The 19,715-nt window shown below is 40.4% G+C and overlaps 1 protein-coding gene and 1 pseudogene across 3 annotated transcripts in view; both read left to right on the top strand.

Annotated features, from left to right (window-relative positions):
* TFDP2 (transcription factor Dp-2) overlaps positions 1–19,715 on the top strand; it is a 201,366-nt gene that overhangs the window by 99,245 nt on the left and 82,406 nt on the right. The window lies entirely within an intron of this gene.
* On the top strand, positions 9,410–10,081 carry LOC104674062 (annotated as a pseudogene).

The following is a 19,715-nucleotide window of genomic DNA, read 5'->3' as shown; positions in this document are numbered from 1 at the left end:
TCATGCAATTTTATAAGGGCTATTGTGAGGATTAAATTATAAAACAAGTGACCTTGCCTAGCAGAGTGCCTGTTTCTGGTACACTGCAAATCCCTAATGAAGCTTCTTGGGGCTACCATATGTTCCTTGAGTGAGTCTGTCTTTTGATTAATAGACATTTATAATTCCACCAATTGTAGATTCTCATCCAAGCACGTATACCAAATATCTGAACCTATGTTTTATGTCTTACCGAGATGGATTACTATGGCCACAACACACCAGAAGAATAAAATTAACCTGTTTTATGATCATCTAAATAGCTCATTTCTCTTAATATATAGATGAACCATTCAGTGCTTCCTCTCGCAGTGAGAGGAAGAGACTGACTGCATTGTAGGAACAAAAGGGGATGGTTTTATGATTGTTGTCTGCCACAAACTAGTTATCTCTATGGTGATTTTTCCAATATTTCCTGCTTTAAATCCAGATCAGAAAGCTCATGAGGTTCTACTTTCTCAGTCTTTGGCTCTTTTGAAAATCAAGTTCAAGTATAACTTTTGGCCCTTCACATCTCCGGAGGTTTCCGTCCTTAATAGTCTTACATGCATTAGAATTGTTGATTGTACCATCTCTTATGTCCCTAACACTGTCTTTTCCCACTTGATCCATGCTTTTTAGTTTCATGAATAAGAAAAGTGAATCTCATAAAGGTAAAATGACTTACTGCAGACCACACACATAGTCAGCTGGGATTTGAACCTAGGTATGTTGACTTCATTGCAATATGCATACCACATGCCAGTTGTTTTAGTGGATGAGAATTATGAAACCTGTGCATTGATATGCAAACACGAGGTGTTAATATTATGAAGTGCCACCCCGAGATACAAGATAACTCCTATAGCAGAGAGTTTATAATTGATTTAAGAAGAACTGATACATAAATAAATAACAAAAGATAGTGTCAGTGATTCATATAGGCAAAACAAGCTACTAAAATCATAATTGTTTTTAGCCATATAGAATATTTGTTTTTAGCCATATAGAATATTTGTTGATATTAATCTCACTTTGTATCTGGATTCTTGTACTTAGCATAATGTTTTCAAGATTCATTCATGTTGTGTGAATCAGTAGTTCTTTTCTATTACTAAACAGTATTCTATTCTATGATATACCACCATTCGTCTATCCAGTCATGGGTTGATGAACATTTTTGTTTCACTTGTGGACCATTATTAATAAAACTGCTACGAACATTCAAATACAAGCTTATGTGTTGACATAAGTTTTCATCTCTCTAAGGTAAATACCTAGAAGTGGAATTGCTGGGTCATACGGTAAGTGTATATTTAACTTTATAAGCAGTTACCAAACATGTTTCCCAAAGTATTTTTACAAGTTGGTATTCCCATCAGCAATGTGCATAAGAGTTCTAGTGCCCTGTATCCTTGCCAACACTTGGTATGGTCAGTTTTTTTTTTTCCATTTTAGTGATTCAAGTGAGTTTGGTGCTCAGTGTGGTTTTAATTTGTATTTCCCTAATGACTAATGATATTATGAATCTTTTCATATGATTATTTGCCATTAGCATATCTTCTTTGGTTATGTAAGTGTTTAAATCTTTTGCAGATTTTTTATTGAGTTGTCTTGTTATTGTCTTACTCATGTTACAAGTCCTTAATCACATGTATATTTTGCAAACATTCTCCCAGGCTATCATGTGTCTTTTTCTTCTCTTAACTTTTTAAAGACTTCTCCAATATCTCCTGCTTAAAATCCAGATCAGAAAGCTCATGAGGTTCTACTTTCTCAGTTTTAACTTTTTAAAGTTAAGAGATTTCAAAGAGCAGACATGTTTTATATCTTGATACATCAGTCTGTTTATGTTGCTATAAAGGACTCATGAGGCAGGATAATTTATAAAGAAGTTTATTTTGGCTCATGGTTCTGCAGGCTGTACAGGAAGCATGGTGCCAGCATCTACTTCTGGTGAGGGCTTTGGGAAGCCTACAGTCATGGCAGAAGGCAAAGGAGAGTCAGCAAGTCACATGGCAAGAGAGGGAGCAAAAGAGATGGGGAGAGGTACCATACTGTTTTAAACAACCAGATCTCATGTGAATTACTCATTACCATAGAGATGACACCAAGCCATTCATGAGGGATCCTCCCCCATGACCCAAACACCCCCATCAGGTCCCACCTCCAACATTGAGGATTACATTTCAGCATGAGATTGGGAGCAGACAAACATCTAACCTGTATCACTTAATGTGCAATTTTTCAATTAAAAAAGATAGTTTGTGGTTCTTGGTATCCTATTTAAGAAATCTAAACCAGGCAGGGTGACTTGAGCCTAGTAGTTCCAGCTCCTTGGGAGGCCGAAGTGGGAGAATCCCTTGAGCCCAGGAGTTAGAGACCAGCCTTGGCAACATAGTGAAACCCTGTCTCAGAAAAAAAAGAGGAAAGAAAAGAAATTTTTGCCTAAGCCAATAATACTAAGATTTTCTTGCACATTTTCCTATAAGTTTTTACGTTGCTATATTCCTTTATTTTCCTAGAATTTTCCTAGAAGTTTTCTAATTTTAGCTCTTAAATTTAAGTCTATGATAAGTTTGGTTTTTTGTGCTTTTCCAAGACAGCCTTGCTCTGTCACCCAGGCTGGAGTGCAGTAGCACAGTCACAGCTCACTGCAGCCTTGACCTCCTGGGCTCAAGCTATCCTCCCACCTGAGCCTCCCAGGTAGCTGGGACTATAGACCCAGCTAATTTTTAAATTTTTTGTAGAGATGGGGTCTCCTTATGTTGGCTAGGCTGGTCTCGAACTCTTGGGCTCAAGCAGTCCTCCCGCTTCTGCCTCCCAAAGTGCTGGGATTATAAGCATGAGTCACTAAGTCCAGCCTTGTGATAAATTTTGAGTTAATTTTTGTATATGGAATAAGAGGAAAGGTTTATTTTTGTTTCATATGAATATCCAATCATTCCAGCAACAACTAGTGAAAAGATTATAATTTCCCATAGAATTGCTTTGTACCTTTGTCAAATATCAATTGACTATATAATTGAGGATCTGTTTCTAGATTCTTTTCTGTTTCATTGAAGTATGTGTCTATCTTCATGCCAATACCATACTGTCTTGGTAGCTCAGTGGTTCTCAGTGAAGGACAATTTTGCCCCTAGGGGACATTTGGCAATATCTGGAGACCTTTTTCCTTTTTTTTTTTTTTTTTTTTTTTGAGATGGTATCTTACTCTGTCTCCCAGGCTGAAGTACAGTGGTGCAACCTCTGCCTCCGAGGCTTAAGCATTTCTCCCCCATCAGCCTCCCGAGTAGCTGAGATTACAGGTGCATGCCACCACGCCCAGCCAATTTTTGTATTTTTAGTAGAGATGGGATTTCACCACATTGGCCAGGCTAGTCTCAAACTCCTGATCTCAAGTAGTCCACCCACCTTGGCCTCCCAAAGTGCTAGATTACAGGCCTGAGCCACTGCGTCAGGCCTGGAAACATTTTTGATTGTCACAACTTGGTGGGTAGGCAGGAAGGTTGCCCCTGGGTAGAGGTAGAGGCCAGGGATGGTGCTAAAGATTCTGCAGTGCACATGAGAGTCTTACAGAACACACACTAGGTCCTTTGCATTTTATATAAATTTTAGAATCAACCTTATACACTTCTACAAAAAATGTCTGCTGAGCTTTGATTAGGATTACATTGACCTGTAGATAAATTTGGGAAGAACTGACATACTAACAATTTTGAATCTTCTGATTGATTGATTGATTGATTTTTGAGATGGAGTCTCGCTCTGTCGTCCATGCTGGAGTGCAGTGGCGTGATCTTGGCTCATTGCAACCTCTGCCTCCCAGATTCAAGCAAGTCTCCTGCCTCAACCTCCCAAGTAACTGGGAGCATATATTTATTTTATTTTTATTTTTTTGAGACAGAGTCTCACTCTGTCGCCCAGGCTGGAGTGCAGTGGCGTGATCTCGGCTCACTGCAAGCTCCACCTCCTGGGTTCACACCATTCTCCTTCCTCAGCCTCCTGAGTAGCTGGGACTACAGGCATGTGCTATCACACCCAGCTAATTTTTTGTGTTTTTAGTGGAGACAGGGTTTCACCATGTTATCCCAGATGGTCTCTGTCTCCTGACCTCGTGATCCGCCTGCCTCGGCCTCCCAAAGTGCTGGGATTACAGGCGTGAGCCACTGTGTCTGGCCACTAGGAGCATATAGAAAGGCTAAAAGAGACAGAGAAGAGAAAACAGGGAACTAAAAGCAGTTCAGTGTCACAGAAGGATAGGTGTCTGGGATAAGAGTAAAGATGAAAACAAGAACCATTATCATAAAGGACCTTTTTTTTTTGAGATGGAGTCTTGCTCTGCCACCCAGGCTGGAGTGCAGTGGCTGGATCTTAGCTCACTGTAAGCTCTGCCTCCTGGGTTCAAGCGATTCTTCTGCCTCAACTTCCCAAGTAGCTGGAATTACAGACGCTTGCCACCACGCCCAGCTAATTTCTATATTTTTAGTAGAGATGGGGTTTTACCATGTTGACCAGGCTTGAACTCCTGACCTCGGCCTGTGATCTGCCCGCCTCGGCCTTCCACAGTGCTAGGATTACAGGCGTGAACCACCACACCCAGCCTGAATCTTCTGATTTATAAACATGTTTTTTCTCTCCATTAATTTGTCTTCTATAGTTTCAGCAATATATTGCAGTTTTCATTGTATAGCTCTTGTACATATTTTATTAGATTTATCCCTAAATATTTAATATTTTTATGCTATTGTAAATAATGTTTAAAATTTTTAATATCTGATTTTGTTTTGTTGGTAGAAGATAGAAATACAGTTAGTTTTTGTATATTGACCTTGTTGCCTGTGACCTTGCCAAACTCACTTCTAGTCCATTTTTGTAGATTCTGTAGGATTTTCCATATAGGCCAATATTTTGTTTGTATACAGAAAAGTTTTACATATTCCTTTCTTATTTTATACCTTTCATTTCCTTTCTTGACTTATTACACTGGCTGAGCCCTCTAGTTCATTGTCAAAGTAGTAAAGGTATACATCATTGTCCTGTTCCTGATTTTAGGGGAAAAGCATTCAATTTTTTTTACCATAAGTATGATTTTTAGCTATGGGTTTTCTATAGTTTGATTTTTAGCATTTTGAGTAAGTTCCCATCTATTCCTTGTCTGCTGAGAGTTTTTGTCATAAATGGTTGTTGAATTTTGTTAAATGCCTTACCTGCATCTATTGAAGATGATAGTGTAGTTTTTCTTTTTTATTCTGATGATATGGGGAATTATATTGATTGATTTCCCAATGTTAAACCAACCTTCTATCATTCATGGGTTAAACTCCACTTAGGCATATGTTGTCCTTTTTATATATTCTAGAATTCAGTTAGCTAAAATTTCATTTAGAATTTTCGTGAGTGTTCATGAGGGATATTGGGCTGTAGTTTACTTATAATGGTTTTGTTTTGTTATTTTCTTTGTATGCCTTTTCTAAAGTACCTTTTAACCTTAGTCACCATCTTACTTTTGCTCACTATTTTCAGAGGATGAACACTTTTTATAAGAAGTCTGTGTTTTGAGTGCTATATGACAGGAACTACAAGAAGCCCTTCATATTCATTATTTCATATAATCCTCAGAACCTTCTTGCAAGATAGGTGCTATTATCATACCCATTTTAGAGGTGGAAAAAATGGAGACTCGGAGCAGTTAATTAATTTCCCAAGTGATAGAGGCAATTCGAATTAAGTCTTTCAGGCTGGGCACAGTGGCTCATACCTGTAATCCCACCACTCTGGGAGGCTGAGGCAAGAGGATCACGTGAGCCCAGGAGTTTGAGACCAGCCTGAGCAACATAGTACGACCTTATCTCTACAAAAAAATTTAAAAGTTAGCCGGGCATGGTGCCATACTCCTGTAGTCCCAGCTACTGGGGAGGCTGAGGTGGGAGGGTTGCTTGAGCCTGGGAAGTCAAGGTTGTAGTGAGCTGTGATTGTGCCACTGTACTCCAGCCTGGGGAAAAGAGCGAGACCCTATAAAATAAAAAATCAAGTCTTTCAGATCGGAGGTCGAAAACTGCTCTGCATTTATGTCTTTCTCTAGAAATCTTTTATTAATCTGAAATATTATTGACAAAACTAGGAGGAATTTAGAAAACTATACCTCTACTAATCTTTTTTTTAACTTTTTTTCTCTTTTTTTAAATTTTTTTTTCCTTAAGACAGGGTCTCGCTCTGTCATCCAGGCTCTAGTATAGTGGTACAACCTCGGCTCACTGCAATGTCAGTCTCCCAGACTCAAGCAATTCTCCTACTCAGCCTCCTGAGCAGCTGGGATTACGGGTACATGCCACCACGCCCAGCTAATTTTTGTATTTTTAGTAGAGACGAGGTTTCACCACATTGTCCAGGCTGGTCTTGAACTCCTGGGCTCAAGAAATCAGCTCACCTCATCCTCCCAAGGTGCTAGGATTACAGGTGTGAGCCACCACACCCAGCTAATCTCAGAGCACCTCTTTATGCTAATTGGTTTTAATATTCTCTGTGTGCTTATTTTTCAGTTTGAAAGTATCTAATAATTAGCATATTAGGGCCAGCAGCAGTGGCTCACACCTGTAATCCCAACACTTTGGGAGGCTTAAGGCAGGTAGATCATCTGAGGTCAGGAGCTCAATTTCAGCCTGGCCAACGTGGTGAAACCCCGTCCCTACTAAAATGCAAAAATTAGCTGGGCATGGTGACAGGCACTTTTAATCCCAGCTACTCGGCAGGCTGAGGCTGGAGAATCACTTGAACCCGGGAGGTGGAGGTTGCAATGAGCTGAGATTGCGCCACTGCACTGGATCCTGGGCAAGAACGAAACTCCCGTCTCAAAAAAAAAAAAAAAAAGCATATTAGTTCACTAATTTGTAAGTTTTATCAAGCACACATTATTGTGGATTAACTTGAATATTTCTAATTGGATATATCAAACTAAAATGAAGAAATAGAGGCAAGACTAACATAAATGGATAGTTTATTTGGGCCAAGCTTGTCAAGTCGCCCTGAGTATACACTCCTATTAGCAGCAGTTACAGATGGAGTTTGAAAGGCAAAATAGGGGGACAGGGAGTGGACTATACAAAGTTGTTAGGAATTCTCACTGGTTTACAGAAATAACATTAATTAGTGATTGACTATACATTGTTAACCTATAAGGTGTGGATTATAGTGTTGTTATAATTCACACCTGCTGTGGATTATTAAGCTAATTTATGGCTACTTGTGGCAATAGTAAGCAGTTTCAACAGATGAATACATAGCTCAAAGGAGGGGAGTAGGCATGATTGTAATCTCATTTTAATGTCTATCTAGGCCTGATATTTAAAAGGACTTGCATTCCTCAGATAAAAGTTATTTTCTCAGTTGCTACAGTGCTTCAGTTTAAACTTCACATCTATTGGAAGTCTTTCAGCTTTGTTAATCTGGATTAGAGGTTCCTTGAGAGAAAATGCCACTTTCTTTTTTAATATCCTGTATTTAATGTGCTCAATAGTATCAGTAGGCATATTTCTGTTTATGTAAGATTGTAGTGTGGCTTAAGGCAGAAGGGGGCAAGAGCACACAAGAAGCTATCTCTTCCACTTACCTGCCTTTCCCAGGTTAAATGTGTGCTAGATTATTTTCAGACCTTTCGGGCTCAAAAAATCAACTGGGAAGCCAGTGTTTAGATGACAGCTAGCTGGTGGGACCCAACTTAATTTTCTCTATTATGCTTCGGTCAAATTTGGGAAAATACACAAAAAAGCAAAGCTACAAACAGAAACTGGCAATACAGATTAAAATGTGACAGGCAACAGGAGGAATTTCGATGAGTAGAAATGAAGATAGATTTCTGAGACAAAATAGTGGAACAGGCAGGAAAAAGGTAGATTTCTACCCTTCTCTACTTCATACCTACAAATTTAAGGAAGTGGGATCTTTACCAACCAGAAACTTGGCAGCTTCCCACCAACCCCATGTTGCAACTGCTATCGCAACAACCAGGGCTCTTTTTCTCCCTCCCATCTCTCTTATCATTACCTCTGTACTTCCCTTGGTGACCAGAGCTCTGTAAAGGCAGTGGCAGAAGTGGATTTGTTGGGGTACATTTTCAGATATGATGAAGTAGTGATGAGAAGGGGCAAAGAGAAAATCCATGGGAGCAGGATGCCTTTTCTCAAGCCCTACTTTAGACAGACATACAGATTAAGCTTTTTATTATGGAAAATTTCAAATATTTACAAGAATAAAGAGAACAGTTTAATAAACCAATCACCAGCTTAAACAACTCTTGATTAGGTCCTGTTTTTGACTAGGGAAGAACTATATTCTGTTTCAAAGTATGTAGGATTAGATTGCCAATCACATGCACAGGAACAAGACAACAGGGTCAGAAGATCTTCCTTAGTTTATCAGCGCCATAGTAAATCTGGGATCCATACATTAGATACACAAATTGACTTCAAGTCATGACAAACTGAATTGGTGAGCAAAATTCTGTTATCTAGAGAGTATATAATTTTAATTTGATCATCAAAGGGATCTTTAATCCCCCAAATAGATGAAAGCCTTAGTATTATGTGACTGCTCAATACTAGATCTGGCATGTGTGGATAAAGTTTAAAGTCAGGCCAGGCATGGTGGCTCACACCTGTAATCCCAGCACTTTGGGAGAACCCAAGGTGGGTGGATCACTTGAGATCAGGATTTTGAGACCAGCCTAGCCAACATGGTGAAATCCCATCCCTACTAAAAAAAAAAAAAAAAAAAATACAAAAAATTAGCCAGGCATGGTGGCATTCGCCTGTAGTCCCAGCCACTTGGGAGGCTGAGGCAGAAGAATCCTTTGAACCCAGGAGGTGGAGGTTGCAGTTATCTGAGATACTGCCACTGCACTCCAGCCTGGGGGACAAAGTGATACTTGGTCTAAAAAAAAAAAAAAAAAAAGAAAAAAAAAGAGTCAAATAATACTGAGGTGGACAGATACCACCTAGAATTTACTTTTTTCTTAGCAAACACCAAACCTGGATAGATTTCTCAACTTTCAGATAATTGGCAGAAATTTTTTAAGGCATCATGGGGTTTATTAAGAAATTCTTCAAAACACGACCAGGCGTGATGGCTCACACCTGTAATCCCAGCACTTTGGGAGGCTGAGACGGGCAGATCATAAGGTCAAGAGATTGAGACCAGCCTGGCTAACATGGTGAAACCCTATCTCTACTAAAATTACAAAAATTAGCTGGGTGTGGTGGTGCACACCTGTAGTCCCAGCTACTTGGGAGGCTGAGGCAGGAGAATCACTTGAACCTGGGAGGCAGAGGTTGCAGTGAGCCGAGATGGCACAACTACATTCCAGACTGGCAACAGAGCATGACTCTGTCTCAAAAAAAAACCCTTTTGCTGCTGCAGCCGCAGCCTTGAGTATGCTCAGGCTTCAGAAGAGGCTCACCTCTTCTGTCTTCCGCTGTGGCAGGGAGAAGGTCTGGTTGGACCCCAGTGAGACTAATGAAATCGCCAATGCCAACTCCCCTCAGCAGATCTAGAAGCTGATCAAAGATGGGCTGATCATCGCAAGCCTGTTGACAGTCCATTCCCGGGCTTGATGCGGAAGAACACCTTGGCCCGCCGCCCGCCGGAAGGCAGGCACATGGGCATGGTAAGCGGAAGGGTACAGCCAATGTACATTCAACATACAAGCGCAGAATGCCAGAGAAGGTCGCATGGATTCTGCGCCGGCTGCTTAGAAGATACTGTGAGTCTAAGAAGATTGATCGCGGTATGTATCACAGCCTGTACCTGAAGGTGAAGGGAAATGTGTTCAAAAACAAGCGGATTCTCATGGAGCATATCCACAAGCTGAAAACGGACAAGACCCGCAAGAACCTCCTGGCTGACCAGGCTGAGGCCCGCAGGTTTAAGGCCAAGGAAGCAGGCAAGTGCCGTGAAGAGCGCTTGCAGGCCAAAAAGGAGGAGATCAAGACTTTGTCCAAGGAGGAAGAGACCAAGAAATAAAAGCTCCCCCTTTGTCTGTACATACTGGCCTCCGTGATTACATAGACCAGCCATTTAAATAAAACAAGCCTTTATCTGCTTGCAAAAATAAATTAGCTGAGCGTGGTGGAGCGTGCTTGTAATCCCCGATACTTGGGAGGCTGAGGCAGGAGGATTGCTTCAACCCAGGAGGGGGAGGTTGCACTGAGCCAAGATCGCACCACTGCACTCCAGCCTGGGCGATAGAGTGAGACTCAGTCTCAATAAATAAATAAATAAATAAACAAATAAATAAACAAATAAGCATTGCCGGGCGTGGTAGCTCACGCCTGTAATCCCAGCACTTTGGGACGCCGAGGCGGTTGGATCACCCGAGGTCGGGAGTTTGAGACCAGCCTTACCAACAAGGAGAAACCCCGTCTGTACTAAAAATACAAAAAAAATTATCCAGGCCTGTTGGCCCATGCTTGTAATCCCAGCTACCCGGGAGGCTGAGGCAGGAGAATTGTTTGAACCTGGGAGGTAGAGGTTGCCGTGAGCCTAGATCGAGCCATTGTACTCCAGCCTAGGCAACAAAAGCGAAACTCAGTCTAAAAAAATAAATAAACATCTAGGCAAGAAGTAAAAAGAGACTGCTACAAAAAGCTATACATAAAATTCGCGACAGATTTTCTGCTGCACTAATAAATGGTAAGCACACACACACACACACACACACACACACACCGAAAAACACTGGTGAGGCGCAGTGGCTCACGCCTGTAATCCCAGCACTTTGGGAGGCCGAGGCAGGCAGATCTCGAGGTCAAGAGATCAAGACCATCCTGACCAACATGGTGAAACCCTGTCTCTACTAAAAGTACAGAAATTACCTGGGCATGGTGGCAAGTGCCAGAGAAGCTGGCAGTCCCAGCTTCTCAGGAGGCTGTGGCAGGAGAATCGCTTGAACCCAGGAGGTGGAGGTTGCAGTGAGCCAAGATCATGCCACTGTACTCCAGCCTGGCGACAGCAAGACTTCGTCTCAAAAAAAAAAAAAAAAAGAAACACTATTTACAGTGTTATTAGGAAAAAGAAAATGTCTTACTAGCAAAAGACAAATAATAAGAGATAGTGTTGAGCAGTGAACATAATAGAGTAATAAATATAAGACCACTTTTTAGTAATTAGAATAAAAAGAATATGTTAACATGTAAGTTTAAAAGATAAACTCACGAATTGTCAAAAACCGTATCTAAGACTCACATTACCTGATTTTTGAGGCCTACGATAAAGCTGCAGTAATCAAGATAATGTGTTATTGGCAAAAGACTGGACACATATATCAGTAGAACAGAGTAAACAGCCCAAAAAATAGACTCACCCAAATATAGTCACCTGATCTCTGAAAAAGGAGCAAAGACAGTTTAATGGAGGAAAGGATTTTTTTCAACATATGATGCTGGAACAATCGAAGTCCATATGCAAAAAAATGAACCTAGGCATAGACCTTACACCTTTCACAAAAAATTAGCTCAAAATGGATCATAGACCTAAATGTAAAATATAAAACTATTAAACTTCTGGAAGAAAAATAGAAGAAAATCTATGTAACCTTGGGTTTGGCAATGACTTTTGAGATACAACACCAAAAGCATGATTCATGAAAGAGAAAACTGATGTTGGTGTTCATTAAAATTAAAACTTCTTGTATTAGTCGATTTTCATACTGCTGTGAAGAAATACGTGACACTGGATAATTTATAAAGGAAAGAGGTTTAATGGACTTACAGTTCCACATGGCTGGGGAGGCCTTACAGTCATGGCAGAAGGCAAAGGAAGAGCAAAGGCACGTCTTACATGATGGCAGGCAAGAGAGTGTGTGCAGAGGAACTGCCCTTTATAAAACCATCAGATCTTGTAAGACTTATTCACTGTCATGAGAACAGCATGGGAAAAACCTGCCCTCATAATTCATTATCTCCCACCGGCTCCTTCCCATGACACATGGGGATTAAGGGAACCACAGTTCAAGATGAGATTTTGGTGGGGCCACAGCCAAAGGATATAACTTCTACTCTGAGAGAGAAAGATACTGTTAAGAGAATGAAAAGACAGGCCATGGACTGGAAGAAAATACTTTCAAGATACATTTCTGTTAAAGGACTTTGTGATGTTAGTCAGTTGCAAAGTTTTGAAGCAGTGCACAAGTCAGCCCTCACTTATGACATCAGTTGCAAGTTCAGAGGTTTCCAGAACTACATTTAGGATTGATAATTCACTAGGAGAACTGACAGAACTCATTGCAAGCTGTTATACTCACAGTTACGGTTTATTACAGCTGAAGGAGACAGATTAAAATTTGTCAAAAGAAAAGGCACATAGGACAGAGTCCAGGAAAGTACCAAATACAGTTAGAAACCCCACAATACATTTTTAATGGTTGCTTTAGAGTCTTGATTATCTTTTCTTTTTTTGTTTAAAGGTCTTGCTCTGTCATCCAGGCTGCAGTGTAGTGTTGTGATCATGGCTCACTGTAGCCTCAAACTCCTGGGCTCAAGTGATTTTCCTCTCTTAGCCTCCCAAGTAGCTGAGGCTACAAGTGTGAACTAACATACCCAGCTAATTTATTTTTTATTAAAAAAATTTTTAGCCGGGCACGGTGGCTCACACCTTTAATCCCAACATTTTGAGAGGCCAAGTTGGGTGGATCACCTGAGGTCAGGAGTTCAAGACCAGCCTGACCAACATGGAGAAACCCTGTCTCTACTAAAAATGCAAAATTAGCCGGGCGTGATGGTGGTGCCTGCCTGTAATTCCAGCTACTCAGGAGGTTGAGGCAGAAGAATCGCTTGAACCTGGTAGGCGGAGGTTGCGGTGAGTTGCGATTGTGCCATTGCACTCCAGCCTGGGCAACAAGAGCAAGACTGTCTCAAAAAAAAATTTTTTTTTGTAGAGATAGGGTTTTGCTGTGTTATTCAGGGTGGTCTCAAACTCCTGGCCTCAGGCAGTTCTTCTGCCTAAGCTTCCCAAAGTGCTGGGATTACAGGCATAAGCCACTGAGCCTACCATAGAATATTAGTATCTTTTGAAGTGATTAAAAAGAGAAAAGATTTTCTTCCAGTCTAATGATGAGAAAAATGAAAGAACAGTTATTTTAAAGCCCCTAACTGATATTTCCAACATCTAGGTCATAAATGAGTCTGGTTCTGTTGATAGCTTTATCTCTTGGTAAAGTGCATGCCTGTGTGTGTGTATGTGTGTTTTATTTTGTGTATGTCTTGTAATTTTTAGTTTAATGGCAAACATCATGTATACAAAAACAGTAGAGACTGAGGTAGATGGTATTTATGTCTGGATATAGGCACACCTCTCCCATCAGGCCAATTGCCTATGACATTGAGTCAACCTAGTTTGGAGTTGAGGTGGATTTGGATTTTGATGTTGGTATCATTATGTTCAGTGTACTTGGGCTGCTGTTACCTTGTACTAGGAGCCTGGGGTACCAGACAGTTTTTCTTCAGTGTTCCTGTTCCACTGTTGGCTTTCCTCAGTCCCATCATGCCTCTATCACAGAGAGGGAGTCTCTGTTCATATCCTTGCCCCTTCACTAGTGGTTGACTGATGCTGCTTGTTACGCAGTGCTAGGCTTACGGTGGTGTCATAGGTGGTTTTCTATTGTCCTGGGTCAGCCTTAGCTTTAGGCAGTCCCTGTTCATTTGAACCTCAGGGGTGGTACTTTAATCTGCCCTTTCCTGAGCAGTAGAAAACCTCTGCTTGGCATCAGAATCCTGGGCCAATGAGGATTCTCTGCTTCTTGCCCAGAAACAAGATGTTTGCTTCTACCTCTTCCCCAGCAGCAGTAGGGTATGTGAGAGGTGGGAGGATTACTTGAACTCAGGAGGTCGAAGCTGCAGTGAGCCATGATAGTGCCACCACACTCCAGCCTGGGTGACAGAGCAAGACCCTGTCTCAAAACAACAACAACCCAAAAAACTGTCAGGGTCATCAGGAACAAAGCATAGCCAATAGCCAAGAAACTGTCACATAACAGAGAAGACTAAGGAAACCTGATGACTAAATGTAATACAAATAAAAAAAGAAATATTGACACTATAAGAAAAAATAGAGGCCAGGTGCGATGGCTCACACCTGTAATCCCAGCACTTTGGGAGGCCGAGGCGAGCGGATCATGAGGTCAGGAGATCGAGACCATCCCGGCTAACCCAGTGAAACCCCGTCTCTACTAAAAAAATACAAAAAACTAGCCGGGCGAGGTGGCGGGCGCCTGTAGTCCCAGCTACTTGGGAGGCTGAGGCAGGAGAATGGTGTGAACCCGGGAGGCGGAGCTTGTAGTGAGCTGAGATCCGGCCACTGCACTCCAGCCTGGGCAACAGAGCAAGACTCCGTCTCAAAAAAAAAAAAAAAAAAAAAAAGAAAGAAAAAGAAAAAAATGGGGCAGCAGAATGGGTAATTCACAGGAGAAGAAATGCAAATGGCTAATAAAAATATGAGTATGAATTAAACTTCACTAGTAATTAAACTGCAAATGTAAATGACAAAAGCTGATTTTTGCCAGTCACATTAGCAAAGGGTTGTTTTTGTTAATACTGGCATTTGGCAAGGTTGTAGAGAATATGGGAACTCAGAATGATACAACCTCTCGAGGATAATTTGCACAGTACCATATCAAAAGGCTTAAAATTGTACAAATTATTTGACTTAGCCATATCTCTGCTGTTGATTTATCCTAATAAAGTAAAGGAAGATCTGTGGGAAGATTTAGTCAAAGGGTGCCTATCATGGCATTGTTAATAATAATGAAAAATTGGAAGCAGCATGATAATTAACAGTATATTGTGATATTCTTGTATGGTGGCATTCTGTAGATATTAAAAGTTAAACAATTGGTTAAGTTCAAAAAATTTAACATGTATGGTGTGATCCTCTTTTTCATTAAAAAAATGTAGTATAGAAAGACTCAATATGTGTACACAGAACATTAATTGTAATTTTTGGATGATTGAATTCTAGATTATTTTTGTTTCTTCCTGTGTGCTTTTCTATATTTTGCAGTTTTTTCTGACATGAGCATGTGCAGTATTTTGGACATCATATAAAAAGCTATTTAAAAACGAAATCTTTTTCCTCTATCAGTTAGCAAAGATTCTTAAAATTATTACTTTTGTTGGCAAAGGTATGAGAAATTGGTATCTTTATTTTATTTTATTTTTTTTTTGAGGCGGAGTCTTGCTCTGTCACCCAGGCTGGAGTGCAGTGGCCGGATCTCAGCTCACTGCAAGCTTCCCCTCCCGGGTTCCCGCCATTCTCCTGCCTCAGCCTCCCAAGTAGCTGGGACTACAAGCGCCCGCCACCTCGCCCGGCTAGTTTTTTGTATTTTTTTTTTTAGTAGAGACGGGGTTTCACTGTGTTCGCCAGGATGGTCTCGATCTCCTGACCTTGTGATCCGCCCGTCTCGGCCTCCCAAAGTGCTGGGATTACAGGCGTGAGCCACCGCGCCCGGCCGGTATCTTTATTTTATATCCACTTCTTACTCTATGTCTATTTATTGTTATCTTCTTATCTACAGTATTTCTACTTATTCTTTTTTTTTTTTTTTTTTGAGACGGAGTCTCGCTCTGTCATCCAGACTGGAGTGCAGTGGTGCAAGCTCGGCTCACTGCAAGCTCTGCCTCCCGGGTTCACTCCATTCTCCTGTCTCAGCCTCCCAAGTAGCTGGGACTACAGGCGCCTGCCACTGCACCCGGTTAATTTTTTGTATTTTTAGTAGAGACGGGGTTTCACCGTGTTAGCCAGGATAGTCTCAATCTCCTGACCTCATGATCTGCCTGCCTCAGCCTCCCAAAGTGCTAGGATTACAGGTGTGAGCCACTGCACCTGGCCCTTTTACTTCTTCTTTGTGTCTGCTTCTGTTGGGGATGAAAATCAGCAAAAGCACTCTTGGGAAGCAAATTGGTAATAAATATCAAACCCCTTAAGATAATTTATATTCTTTCACTAAGTAAAAAGGCTTCTGGGGGATCTGTCATTAGAAAAGAATCAGAGATGTGGGTGGAGACATGTTTATGACATGATGATGTATAACTGCAAAATATGAAGACTGTAAATATCCATTTAAAAGGGAAATAAAGCATGACACAACTGTATAGTGGAATATTATGCATTCATGATAGTATCTACAGAATATTTATTGATGTCTGATAATCTTGCTCCTTAATCTTCTGCTCAGAATGGCATCCATGATTCTGTTTCTTTCCCCCATGTTTTTTACTGTAGTCCCAGATAAGAAAATAAGAACTGAATTCCCTCTTTTATTTTGTATAAACAACCACAACTAGTAAATTACTTTTTCCCCCCCAAAACCATTTCCTTATGTGTATTTGTCTTCCTCAGTTTCAGTTTATTTGCTTTACTTTAATTATGGGTATTATGGGAACCTTTGCACAGTTCTGTTTTTCTGCCTGATCTTCTCCCTGCTTTTACCATGGCTGAGACCTCTTCACCTTCTAAGTTGCAACTTAAATAGTACTCAGAGAGGTCTTCTTGGACCACCTTATCTATAATAAAAGAGCGTAAAATGTATTAATAATATCCCTTTCCACCTCTCTAATGCCCACTAGTTTTTTCATTGCCGTTAGCACAGTTGATGATGTTTTTGTATTTATTTGCTTGTTTATAATGTGTCCTCCATTAGACTGTAACTTCCTGAGGCTAGGAAATATATCTTCACAAGTATATTTTTAGGTCCTCTCCTAATGTCTGGCACATGTAAACAGTCAGCAAATATGTGTAGATTGAATGAACAAACTAAATTTTGCAGTTTTGATGGTAGCTTATTGAGAATTTATCATGTAACTTAGTTAAAAGTTTTTATACCAAAGTTATTCTTATAACACATATTTATTTTAGCTATATTGGTTTTGATATTTAATGTATTTTGTGTAGGAATATAGAGGAAGAAGTTAGGTTACACTTGATCGAGGCCATAGAGAGTCTTATAATGAGTTGAAACTACCATTGGATGCTGAGGAGTGTGTAGAATTTGAAGAGACAAAAAAGAGGGGAAAAGACATTTTGAACAAGACTGCCCCATAAGTTTTTTAAGACAGGACAGCAGGAATATGTTAGCATGTTTAGGAAAACATTATAGAGAATCGTAGGTGACTAATGGAGGTAGTTGCTGGTAATTATAAACAGAATGTTACTAGTTACAAAATTTCATCTAGGTCTAATCATAAAGAGCCTGGAAAGAAAGCCAAGGTAGTTGGAATATCTTTTGTATTCAGGGGAGTTCTTTTAACAGATGGGAAGCTACTGAAGGTATTTGATCAAGTGAATGTCGCTTTTCATTTATTTATCTGTTTAACAGATATTTATTGAGTGCATGCTGTCTACTATGTAGTCTTCTAGATGAGGAGGGTACAGAGATGGAATAGGAGGGCTGGAGAGCCAAAAACTGGCTGTGGAGGAACTCACAGACTACAGGAAGTGACAGACATGCAAATTACAAAGGGCTGTGATAAATGTTATAATAAATGTACATCATCAATACTGTGGGAACTCAACATAGGACCAGGTCTATTCAGGTAATTGTGACTATCTTAACCAAGGAGGTGACATTTTCTATGGGTTTTGGAGGATAAGCACTAATTTACCAGGTGAAGAAAATTTTGACCTTAGCAGTAAGGTCATAGACCGTTCAGGGAATGGTAAATAAGTCATGCAGCTGGAATCGTGGGAGATGAGCCTAGAGAAACAGTTATCCTAAAACAGTTATCCATTAAGGACCTTGTATTATCTATTTAATGAGGAACCATCAAAAGTTTTTATATAGAGGACAGCAGTGATCTTTATTTTTTTCCCATCCAGAATAGTTTATTTGGCACAAATGGGCTAGTATATGCCATGGAGAACAATATTAGGCTTTAGTAAGCTTTTTGATTAAAATCTCATTGAATTCATATCTGTAATTAATACCAATAGTAACCAAGTATGTGGACTTTGAGAAGTCAAGAACTTGATTAGTATATTAGTCCATTTTCACACTGCTGATAAATACATTCCCTAGACCTGGCAATTTACAAAAGAAAGAGGTTTAATTGGACTTACAGTTCCATGTGGCTGAAGCCTCACAATTATGCGGGAAGGCAAGGAATAACAAGTCATGTCTTATGTGTATGGCAGCAGGCAAAGAGAGGAGTGCTTGTGCAGGAAAACTCCCCCTTATAGTAACCAGCAGATCTCGTGAGACTATCACAAGAACAGCACCGGAAAGACCTGCCCCCATGATTCAGTTACCTCCCACCAGGTCCCTCCCACAAGACATGGGAATTCAAGATGAGATTTGAGTGGGGACACACCCAAACCATATCAATTAGAATCTCAGTGTTACCACTTGCTAGCATTTATGCAAGTTATTTGATATTAGTAAGCCTCCATTTTCTCATCTCTCTCAGTGAGGCTTATGAGTGGTTTGTGGGCTCTTTTGACCAAGGAGATGTAATGAGGTTGCTGTTAGATGGGGGAGAGAGTCAAATGAGACTCTTCATTAGACGTACTATTGTCTCAGTGTACTCTGAGTACTGAGTGAAGATAGACCTTGAGACAGCCATAAAAAGATAGAAATTTAATCCATAAAGGCAATTAGTTCAAAGTAGGTTTTTGTATGGCATGCTTAAAGATTTGGAGACAGGAACTATTGAAAGTTTTTAAACAGCAATCCATATGTTCCACTTTTCCCAAACAGCTTCTAATTATTTATAGTGTGCCCCTTTCACTCCTAATGGTAATTCAGTCAGTCACCTTCTGAAACAACAGTACAGCAAAAGAGATGGCTGTGGTTGAGCCATTTAGAATACAAGTAATAAGAAAAAATAAAGGAACCACTTCACAAGTGTCGGGGTGGAAACAGAGAAGGAATATAGTCTTTATAAAAGCCAAGAGAAGGCTGGGCGTGGTTGCTCATGCCTGTAATCCCAGCACTTTGGGAGGCCGAGGTGGGCTGATCACAAGGTCAGGGGATCGAGACCATCATGGTTAACACGGCAAAACCCTGTCACTACTAAAGGTACAAAAATTAGCCAGGCATGGTCGTGGGTGCCTGTAGTCCCAGCAGCTGCTTGGGAGGCTGATACAGGAGAATGGTGTGAACCTGGAAGGCGGAGCTTGCAGTGAGCTGAGATCACACCACTGCACTCCAGCCTGGGTGGCAGAGCGAGACTCCGTCTCAAAAAAAAAAAAAAAAAAAAGCCAAGAGAAGACAGTTGTAATAGTATTAAGAAGATGGGATTTGCAAGATCAGCAAGGCCAGAATACAGCAAGCCTGTGGAGCATAAGCACACATTATTAGATTTTTCAAGGCAGAGCTCATTGTCTACTTTAGATAACACAGTTCATTTGAGCAGTTGGATGGAAGCCAAATTGGATTTTTGTTTTTTGTTTTGTTTTGTTTTTTGAGGATAAGGACTATGCCTTGTTTGTTTTTGTATCTCTAGTGCCTAACACAGTGGTTACGTCAGAGGTACTTCGTGCATTTTTGAAGATTTAATAATTAATAGTTGGTACAAAAGCTGAGATAGTGGCTATAGATACCACACTAAAAAATTTTGGTGGTTAAAGAGAGATGAGAAGTAGGATGTTTTTAGTTTGGTTAGCAGTTAGAAGGGAACAATCTCTGCATTTGAAATGTTAAGATGAACTCAGTA

Source organism: Rhinopithecus roxellana, chromosome 1 (genome assembly GCF_007565055.1).
Source record: "Rhinopithecus roxellana isolate Shanxi Qingling chromosome 1, ASM756505v1, whole genome shotgun sequence".
NCBI classification, from domain to species: Eukaryota; Metazoa; Chordata; class Mammalia; order Primates; family Cercopithecidae; genus Rhinopithecus; species Rhinopithecus roxellana.
The sequence above is the reverse complement of the archived record's forward strand: the minus strand, read 5'-3'. Positions and strand labels throughout refer to the sequence as shown.